This window comes from Pipistrellus kuhlii, unplaced genomic scaffold (genome assembly GCF_014108245.1).
Source record: "Pipistrellus kuhlii isolate mPipKuh1 unplaced genomic scaffold, mPipKuh1.p scaffold_m20_p_1, whole genome shotgun sequence".
Taxonomy (NCBI): Eukaryota; Metazoa; Chordata; class Mammalia; order Chiroptera; family Vespertilionidae; genus Pipistrellus; species Pipistrellus kuhlii.
The window spans coordinates 100,400,174-100,411,637 of NW_023425404.1; the positions used below are offsets into that span (position 1 = coordinate 100,400,174).

At 41.3% G+C, this 11,464-nt stretch overlaps 1 pseudogene; it reads right to left on the reverse strand.

Moving 5' to 3' along the window:
• Positions 1-4,264: 4,264 nt before the first annotated feature.
• On the reverse strand, positions 4,265-5,627 carry LOC118718324 (annotated as a pseudogene).
• Between the last annotated feature and the right edge of the window lie 5,837 nt (positions 5,628-11,464).

Here is an 11,464-nt window from a genome sequence, read left to right on the forward strand (position 1 = left end):
CTATTATGATTGTCTCTGTGGTGATCACAGTCCTTCTAAACTAAATATAAACACTGGGCCTCCTTCTAACCAGGCATGTTCCTTATTTGTATGACAGTGAAAACCAAATCTGTTATACACATAGACGCAATATTACTTTTTGTAGGTTATATTAAATCCTCATTAAATTAATGCAATGATTCAGATATTTTCATATATTAAAACTAAAACATTTTTTGCATGGCAAAAATTATATATTAATGAGTCTAAATATATTTGATTTTCTATATGTGGAAAGCCATAGTTCATAAGACATTATTATATTTTTATTTATTTGTTTTTCATAAACCTATGATTATTATAAAAATGTTTACAGTCCTCTCAATTTTGCTGTGAACCTAACTGCTTTAAAAATATAAAGCTTTAAAAAATATATATATATTTTATTTAAAAAAAATATATATATATATATATATATGACTAAGTGACCATTATGACCGAATGAACAAATGGCCAGTAGACCAGTCATTGTGATGTGCTGCCCCCGATGGTCAGTGTGCTCCCAAAGCCAATCTCCCTTAGTGGGCCAACCTCCCATGGTCCCTCCCTCTGGCTGGCTGGCCCTGACCACCCCTCTCATCCCCCCTCATACCAGTCGGCCCTGATCAAACCTGATTGGCTCGCAGGCCAACCTCCCACAGTCCCTTCCCCCACCCCTAGCCTGCTGGCCCTGATTACCCCAATAGGGACTGAGTGAGATGGCCTCAATTGGCCCTGATTGCTGACCAGGCCTAAGGACCCTACCTGTCCATGAATTTGTGCACTGGGCCTCTAGAATGAGTGTGTGTGTGTGTGTGTGTGTGTGTGTGTGTGTGTGTTTCCCCCCATTTTCATTACATACAAGGTTTCTCTGGACAAAAAGAACAAATAATTCCACTGGATCATTTTCCTTAGCAATCTAAATATCTGTGTTTTTACTCATTGATGGATGTTTTGTTTTAATTTTAAATAGTTTGTATTTATTCTTGTTCCAAATTTACCTATACATTAAATGAAATGCAATAGTGTTTCCTACTACCATTGAGTAATGAAAAAGTATACTGAAAAGAATCATTGCTAACATATGTGCCTGAAAAGATATTCTAGCCTTTGGTTTTATATCATGAACTAAAGATCAATTTTCTGTGAAATGATATATTTTCTTTCATGTGATGAGATACTTTATGGAAGAATTCACTTGTGTTGTGCTTGTGCAGTATTACTGTGTATATTTTATATTTTCAGAAGTTTACAGAGTTCATGTATATCTAATTGCCCCAGTTAAAAAAAAAGTATAACTAATAGGCATTTAATTCAACTGTATCTTGAAGACTACCCCTTCATCATTAAATCATGAATCTCTAAATTGCAAACCCATACTGAGTGATTTTCATTATACATGTTCCTTGTAGTGTATTCACAAATTTTTCATTCCCTAGTCACCTGAAAGAAAGTTTTCCAATGAGAAGAAATTGCTCCCATTGGTATAGAGTAATAACTGTTATGTTGATGCAAGCTTTGATATGAAGAGTGCATGGACTAGTGAACCCTGGGGCCACTTAGGCAGGCTGCTGAGTTAACAGAGTCTGCAAGGTTAGACCTTCCTTGCATGTAATTGAAATTGGCTCAAGGTCCCATGTGGACTCATAAATAGTATAGAATGAATACCTAAACTTAACCCATTATCTGGTATTCTTTTCAAAGAATAAAGTGTTTGTGTTCTTATGTGAGGGAGTTTAACAATATTACTTTTTTCCCAGGAGAGGAACACTTATATTTCATCCTTTGAAAGGAAAAAATAAACATTTCTATGGACTCTCTTTCTCTGCTTTTGAAAACACAGTTAAACTGTGTCTTGCAGGAGAGGATCAGCAGAGTGACACTGAGTGGCCCTTCTCTGCTCTTAAGAATGTGGTTCTATCAGGCACCAAGCTTGATTAAGGTAAAATATAAAGTGTATTTTGATGAGGCAAAAGCTAATTTTTTCATAGAAAGTGAAATGATAAATTGTGTAAAAGGTGTGATGAATATCCCATCATGTATAGGATGGAATTATATCAAAGCTCATTTTTCTCAGAGATATTTTCTTCTTCTTAAACAGTTTATGGGCAAATGCACTGAGACCTGAGCAAATACATCTCTCACTTCCAGCTCAGGCTTGTGGGATGCAATGTTAGATGTAAAGCAACATGTGCCAGGAGCTGCATAGAATCGCTCTCCATCTGCTGCCCGGCAGCCCTGCTCCAGGTAGAACTTTATTACCCTTAGTCCTGTGCCAGTACCAGCACCTGCATGTAGTTTAACTTCAGTCACGAGGCTGTATTTTAGGCAGAACCTGACAGGAAGAAAAGACAGATTGTGGGGAAGTGCAGTGTATTTCACTTCTCTTTTACACTTGGAGGGTGGTAACTAAAAGCTTTGCTTGGTGAGAATTGGATCTCTAGTATAAACACAGGATTTCTGCAGTTCCTATCCTTGTAACAAAATCTCCTCGCTATATGGCATTTACTGGATATTGCGTAGCTCTCTGCAGTTGATAGTTGAGCAATAAAAAGCTCCCCAATGTTGCTTTCTGACTTGATGGAGGTCAGTCAGGATGTTGACCCTGATGAGCTGAGCCAAGCTGAGCCTTGTCTCCATTCCAGTATAATTGGCCTCAGCTCCAGGAGGTTTAACCTTCGATTGCAAATCCTTTCAGGATACATAGGCACAACACCCTTTATTTGTTGTGGTATGGACAATTTTTCTTTTCGATAGATCCACACACACTTAAACATTTAGAGTTGATGGCCCCGAGGAGTTATATTTATGTGTGACTCAACACCAAGTGAGGCTTTTACATATGGTGATGACTCCTTTTGACAAGAATTTTTAAAATAGCTGTGAGTTGGCAACATAATACATACACATATGTAATATTTCTTTTCTTATTTTTGTGAGTCAGATTTGATGGTGAAGGCTAGCAGTAAATTTCAATTTCTCCTCCATTTATTTTTCTTTTTGTGGTGTTGCTTTTCTATTTCTGCTGTAACAAATTACAATAAACTTACAGGTTTCAAACAACAAAAACAATTATTATCTTTCAGTTATGTAGGTCAGATGCCCAATAGAGCTTCATGGGTCTAAAATCAAGGGGTTGACAGGGCTGTAGGAGAGAATCTGCTTCCTCGTCCTTTCCCCCCTCTGGAGGGCGTGGGCTTTTCTTCACTCCTGGACCTCCTCCATTTCTACACTCCTGGCAGGTTGAGTTCTTTACACGCCCTGTAACTTTGACCATTTCTGCTTCCCTCTCTGTTTTTTAAGTCTTGTGATTATATTGGGTCCATCTGGATAATCCAGAATAATATTATTTTAAATTCAAGTGATTAACTGCCTTTAATTCCGGTAGGCAACTTTAATTTCTCTGTGCCATGTAAGGTGATATATGCACAGTTATCAGGAATCTGTAGGCCCATGGGGTGAGAGGTGGACACAGAGGACACTATCTCACCCAATTACGGGAGAGCTGGCCTTCATCTGCCTGACCCCACCCAGCAGGGTGTCTGCCTCTCTATTCTCCATCCTTCCATCTGTGACACCTGACACCCTTGTCAGGCCTCCCCCAATCCCTGAATGTAAAAGGGCACGGGAGGAGAGCTTCCACTCCAGTGCCCCCTGATTTCCAGTGACCTGACTGGTCTCAGGACAGTGGCCACAGCTGCAGAACATAGATCTGTTTCAAGAAAAGTTAGGAATGCAGACTTTCGTATGAGCCTCTATTCCAAAAGGTGGCAGCTTATTCACACTGTGGCAAAGACACTTTAAGAGTAACATAAGTGGGTAAAGTCAGGGCCAAACCGGGCCATTTCCTCATCCAATCTCTCTGAGGCGCGTGGACAGAACAAAGTCTCTTCGCAGGACACTTCTGGGTTGTTTTGGTTGTTTGTTTGTTTGTTTGTTTGTTTGTTTGTTTTTTAAGCCTAAAGGACAGTAGTCTGTCTTCATTCTTATTCTTTTGGGATTTTTTCATCATCGGATAAAAGAATGCGTACAGTGGGGCAATCCTCTTGAGATACAATATTCCAGTTGCAACCATGTGAGGACAACAGCACCCCTCAGAGGGAGGGAGCCGACAGATGAGGAGCAGGGAATTCTGAAAACCAAAGCAATGACAGAGATGCTAAGCCTTTTATTTACGTGTCTGGTGCCCATCCTCAGGCAGCTTGCAGGCCGGGCTTCTGCTGGACCTTTACCATTTGTTGTCCTGTCAGGCTTCCCTGGGCCCTGCTAGTGGTAGGCAGTACACAGGGCTGCCTGGGCCTGGGGGGAGTTGTCCCCCCCTCCCGCAACGCCCCAGCCACTCCTGGTATAGCTCCTGCATATGGGCTTGGTCTCTGGGGGCCACACCACCAGGATGGCAGCATAGATGCCTTCCATCTGCCATAGCAGTGCCCTGTCTGCTCACCTGTCGTCCGCCTCAGCCTGGCCCCTGCTGCTTAGGCATCCCTAGTGCAGGCCAGCACCTCCACGAAGTGGCAGGGGAAGTTGCCCCTCTACAGCTTCAAGACCACTTCCGGATGTTCTGAAGGCCATAAGCAGCCTCAAAGCACAGCAGAACCTCTCTGTCCCTTTCAAGGGTGACCTCCTGGAAGTCTTTGTCCTCAGGCCATGTGCTTAAAGATGTGTGCCAGGTTCCCATCGGAGCTGGCATCCCTGTGGACCCTCACTTCCTCATTCACATCTCCAGCGTATCCATGGCAGCAACATTCTCGGTGAGGTCACTTTGCTTCATTATCTGGACAATTTCACCTGAGGTTAACATGCAGTCAGCACCTTGGGAACTATGCAAAGCTTTGGGAACATCTTCTCAAAGGGCCTCCAGTTTCTTGTCATAACTTGTAGCCACAATGATGTAAAAAATCTTGTCTGGGGACAGGTTCTGCCATCTGGTGAAGTAATCCTTCACCAGAGAGTCCATGATCTGCTGGGGAGACTTGTCCGTGCAGAGATAGGGGTGATAGGGTAACCCAGCATGCACTATGCATATTGGACCCAGCTGAAGCAGGCGGAAGTCAGCATGCGTAGCCAGGACTCTTCCTCTCGGTGCTGGTGGTACCGACGCACAAATTCCTTCTGACTCTCCAGGATGCTAAGGTCTGCATCTGTCTTCATGTCAAAGACAGTGCACCCCAACACTTCTGAGGAAGCCAGAGAGCCTTCTGGATGCATCAGTGACACTGAGGCTGAATTTAGCAGCAAAATAAGGCAGAGACTGAGGACACAGGGACACTGCCAGCACCTTGTGCTGTGAGATAACACATTTCTTATTAAGGTTCAGGACACAGAAGAAGTTTTTGTCATTTTGCTGAGAAACTTGGACTCATTCATCGGCAGTCACACAACTGTCACACGACAGGCAGTCACTCAGAAATATCTTGGCATTGGCCAACTTATGGAATTCTCCCTTCCCTCTGTTATCCTGAGCCGAACTCTGGACATAGACTGTGGCATTCTCTTAGTCATTTAGTCATCATTTTTTTTTTTCTACCTTTCTTCCGCATGCAGTGCTCACACTTCATCTAGAGCGGGGCAGGCGGGGGCTGGCTGGAGTGACCTAGTGTAAACATGGGGAGAGCAGTCAGTCCCCGCTGGCCACTCCTGGCGCTGCTGGCAGTATCCTTTTTTCTTTGTGGCGTATCTAGAGAGGGGAAGTTGCTGCAGTGCCCAAGGCCACGTTCCAGGAGGCTAGCAGTGCTGCCAGGATCATGCCAGCGGCACTGGTCCATTGGTGCCTGGCCTGTCCTCTGGAGACTGAACCTCAGGACTACTAAGGGAGCCAGTCCCCAGTTCTGCCTCGCCTCCACCACTGATTGATTAGAGTCTGAAGGCCTAAAGGAGGGACCAAGAGGTCTGCCTTCCAGCTGCTCTCCAGTCCTTCTCCCTCCATGCCTCCTCGTGCCACTCACTCTGGTTCCCTATTAGCCTTCCCCTGATCAATGGGTCATTGGGAGCCTGCGGGCCAGGGGAGGGACCAAGCGGTCTGCTTTCCACCTGCCCACTCACCAGTCACTGCTGCCACCAATTCATTGGATCCCAAGGGACTCTGGATCCCCCATTAGCCATCCCTCATCAATGGAGCGTGAGGGTCAGTGCTGGACCAGTCATCCCTTTGGTCATTTTGGACCCTGGTTCTTTATATATATAATTACATGCTAGTTCTTTTCTCTGGGAGCTAACTTTTTATTTATTGCAGAAAAAGATAGAGGCATGAAAGATGGTTTGTTTCCTGCAGAAAACAAAGTAAAAAATTTAAAATGAAAATTATTAGGTACACATATAGAGATGGTGCACACTATATTAGAGTAGACAAAGTAAGGGCACAGAATCTTTTGAGGCCTGTTATGATAAATCTAAACCACATGTGTCAAACACAAGGCCCGCGGGCCAAATCCGTCCCGCCAGGCCTTGCAATGTGGCCCGCACCGCGCTGTCATCACTGCACTCCGCTGCGTTTCCATCACAATGACAGTTTATGACTGTTCAGTAAACCATTCGGCCCGCGATTTAGGCTGGATTTTAGATTTTGGCCTCTTCTCTGATTGAGTTCGACACCCCTAATCTAAACTATAGGGGAGATGATAAAAGAAGATAGAGTGACAGTGATTAATGAGACTGATACTGAAAATGCTAATGGGGAAAAAAAAGAGAACAGGAAAAAAAGAATAAAGAAGTCAAGAAGGAAAGGGAGAGCAAAGACAGAAAGGAGACAGTGAAAGAGAAGAAAGAAAAAAGAGAAAAACAAAGAGAAAGTCTAAAGCCAAATGATATTTGCATAAGAATTTGCTTGTCTTTTAAAAGGGACACATATTCTTTTTAAGTAATAAAATAAACTCCTGTGGCATTAAATATGACTGACATGACCACATTCCAGAAGAAGCTTAGAGAAGTAATACCAAGCAGGAAACTGACAAAATGAAAAGTAGTGGCATCCATGTAAAACTGATTAGTACATTAGTGCACAGCCCGGCAACTACTTCACCACATGGCACAAGAAATCCATTGTGCAAGTCACTGCACTAAATATAATTTTAAATTGAGCTGAGATTTGATTTTCAGATACCAAAGATGCTTTCAGTAGCAATTTACTTTAGTAGCATTGCCTTAGGATACCATATCTTAGATATGATAATCACTCTGCAAAATTTGTAGCTAGGACCAAATGATTTTTTTGTCTTTCCTTTTTACTTTCTTAGCGATTTGTAATTGTTTTGCAGTGGTTCAACTTGAGATATTATACTACATAATGAAAAAAGTCTTGATAGTTTCATTGCTTCCTTAGTATCAAATGATCCTAATGACCTCACTTCCCATCCCCTGGCACCACGAAAGCCTTGAATTACACCGCTTTTACATTGTCATTTAAAAATCATGACTTTGTTCTCTAAAAATTCTGTTAATTGATTATGCTACTCACAAAAATAAGAATTGTGTAAAGTACTTAGTTTTTTTTCTTTTATTATATATTAAAATAAACATCACAGTCTATAATTTTAGGACATAGCAAACAGTATTTCTCAATTTAAACAAAAAAAATATAATAGCCTGCTAAATGTTTATCTTTTTTTTTTTTCTTTATAGATGAGCAACTTGCTATTTTCATTGCTGTGTACTGAAACCTCCTAGAAGGTTACCTGGCACATGCTATGCTGTCAAAATATAATTTGTTGAATGTATGGATATATAATATTTCATAGAGGCTGCAGGTTAATAAATCCTTGGCATATATTTCTCTTTACTTATGTGTAAAGATAATGAGAAAAAAAAGTTCATGTCTCACTAATATGATAAATTCACTCTTAGCTTACTCATTTTTTAATTGTAAACAAGTTTTTGTTTTTTTTTTTATAAATCCCGGAAGATTAAATATTGAATATTGTTATTATAATACAATCTCTAAAACTATAAAGGGAAAAGCCTTCCATATTTGTCTGTGCTTGTGAACAGAGCATTGGTCAAAAGTGTAAACAACTGACAGAGACAACAGTTAGCATGTGTACAGGCATCTAAGAACAATGATTTTGTACCAGGAAATCTAACGTGTGGACAACACTTTCTGTGCAAGTCTATCTCACAGTCCAAGGCAAAAACCTTCATTTCCATGTCCTAAAATAGGATACTCCTCTCCTTCCATTCCTTAATCCTTAGCCACCAAAGATGCAATGTGGGATAAGGTACAGTCCTGATCTTGAGAAGTGGAAGACATAATGGGCATTAGAGAAAAGAAAACACACAGTTGGGCTGCATTAAACATTGGCACAGAGAAGCAATTTCGAGGAGCACTGAGAGAGGGCATCAAGCACTTATGGAATTCAATTTCCTAGGCCAGTGTAATAATGGCTTCAAATATCTTTCGCACTCAACACTAAGGCAGAATGCTACTTTTCAAAGTGAAGTGCTACAACTCTGTGCGTAAACACTGGAAAGAAATTCAGTGTTTTTGCTCTAGCTGTTGTGGCTCAGTTGGTTGCAGCATCCTCTGCTGCATCAAAAGATCAAAGTTATGATTCCCTGTCAACCTATGATTTCCTAGGTTGTGTGTTTGATTCCCTATCTCTCTCACACGATTAGTTCTTTCTCTCTCCCCCTTCCCATCTCTCTAAAAATCAATGATCATGTCATCAGGTGAGGACTAAAAAAAAATAGAAATTCAATTTTTTGGCTTCCATCACACCTTCCCATCATTCTGGGTGATTGAAAATGAATATAGAGAGAAAAATACTGTTCTCCACAGCTAAAATTATGTTTTCAGAAAAGTCCCCAGATAATTTAACTTATTTACTGTTATCATAAAAACAAATCATTCTTTTTGTTTGTATTATTTTTGTCTGAAAAGCCATAATTATAAAAATGAATTTCCTAAAGTTACATTTTCCTTCTATTTCCTGTCTTCTTCTTCTAACCCTAAAACATTCCTTTTTTTCTGCTCTCATCTTATTTTTTATCATTTCTTTATAAGTATGCTGCCAACTATACATACACCCTTTCTGTGATCTGCAGCCTGATTTTTCTGTGCACCTGTCATGTTCTAATTCTGATATAAATTCCTGTCACTCAGATATTCTCATAAATTTACTTTTTTTAATAGTCTTTCTCTTACAGTTTCTCTCTTCTGCATATTCCTTCTCTGTCACTACAAAGCTATTCTCTCTTATTATCTTCCTCTCTTACATATTTCCAGACTAATATCTAAATCAACAATGTCAAATGTGCTTACACTAAAAAAAGTGTGTAGTGCTAATGCGGCAGCTCTCAACTGCACAGCTATGTCACTAAACAGTACCCTGGAAACAGTCAACTCCCAATTGCATTAAGAAAGCACTCAATGTAGCCCAATATTGACCTTCTGTCTCTTACGTAAATGCATACACTCACAAACCCACACCTCATACTCAGAAATACCTTGTACCCCCACCCACATACACATACCCCTCCCAGTGCTGAAATCAACTGCTCTCAGACATTTCAACTATTCGTGGCATTGAGATGCAGAATCTAGGCTGGATGGTGGTGCATGCTACATGGAAGAAAGGGAACTGGGACTCCCATTTTTTGTGTCAAATATCCTTGGAAGAAAACGAGTGAAATGTCTGTGTGACAATAGAATTGAGGGCTAAAGGGAAGTGAAATGGTAACTGCCTACTCATATGCTTTAAAAAGACAAGCATATATCAACAGACTTTATCTGGATTTATTCTTCTTCAAGAGACATTATTAGAATACTAGAGGTATGATGCATAAATTTCTTGCCAGGGGCTTGGCTCCTGCCCTGGCAGCAGCTGCCTTGGCCCCCACAGCCGTGGCTTCATCTGGAAGGTAGTCCAGAACGATGTCTGGTTTAATTAGCATATTATGCTTTTATTATTATCAATTTTGCAGGTAAAATTTCAAAGTTCAATCTATACTTTATAACAAATTAACACATATTTGTATACCTGAAGATAATTTTAAAAATATCATTGTCCTTAAATTTTTTTGGGGGGAAATATGGTTTTATTAAGGTTCCTTACAAAATGTTTGGAAAACAACATATATTTCATCACATTGTGCAGGGGCCACATTAACTATAAGAAAAAGTGAGACACAGATTGAGAGTTACCTATTCACCAGACTAGGATAAAAAAAAAAGTGAAACTATGTAAGTCTAAAGGAAAAAAAGTGGTTGTTGAAATTCAAATGAATATATATTGAAATAAAACTTATCTTCCTGGTTCACATTTAAATTATCTGAGCAAAAACTTTTTATTTTCCTAAGTTTCAAAAAATCATAGAAATATACTATACCAGGATATATACTACCAAAAGCCCAGTGCAGGAAATTCATGCATGATTATGTGTTGAGTCCCTCAGCCCAGCCTGCACCCTCTCTAATCTGGGACCCCTCAAGGGATGCCCAACTGCCCATTTAGGCCCAATCTCAATGGGATCAGGCCTAAATGGGCAGTAGGACATCTTTTTCACAATTTAGGACTGCTGGCTCTCAACTGCTCACATGCCTGCCTTCCTGGTTGCCCCTAATTGCTTCTGCCTGCCAGCCTGATCAGCCCTAACCACTCCCATGTCAGCCTGATTGATGTCTAACTGCTCCCCTGCCACCCCCCAAGTTCCCTTCTCTGCCTGCATGGTCACCCCTAACTGCCCTCCCCAGCAGGGTTGATCACCTCCAACTGCCCTCCCTTGCAGGCCTGCTCCCTTCCAACTGCCCTCACCTGTTGGACATCTTGTGGTGGCCAACTTGTGTCCACATAGGAGCAGGATCTTTGACCACATGGGGGCAGCCATGTTGTGTGTTCGAGTGATAGTCAATCTGCATATTACTCTTTTATTAGATAGGATAGAGGCCTGGTGCACAGGTGTCCTAGATCAGAATGGGGGTTCCCTTGGGGCATGGAGTGGCCTGAGCAAGGGGCCTGTGGTGGTTTGAAGGCCAGCCACACGCCCAGGTGACCCAAATGGAGGCCCTAGTATCTGGAATTTATTTACCTTCTACAATTGAAACTTTGTAGCCTGGAGCAAAGCCAAGTCTCCATGCTAGCTCTGTGGCTGGCAGCCATTTCTGTTGAAATTTATGTATCTTCTATATTTGAAACTTTGTAACCTGGAGTGGAGACCTGGGCCAGCAAGGGCAGGTGGAAAGCTTGGCTTCCTACATTGCCTGGGAAACCCAAGCCTCCCTACTACTTTATTTGGCTATAGCCCTCTTGGTTGGGTTTATTCGAATACTCACTCTGATTGGCTGTTGGGTGTGACCGGTGTGCATTGCTTGTGGGTGTAGCAAAGTGATGGTTAATTTGCATATGGCAGAATAACAAGAAGTAAGATCCCTGACAACTATGTAGATAGAAGATACACTCCCTTCCTACTCTTTTATGTGAGAAAGAAATACAGTTCTGTTATTATGTGAGAAATA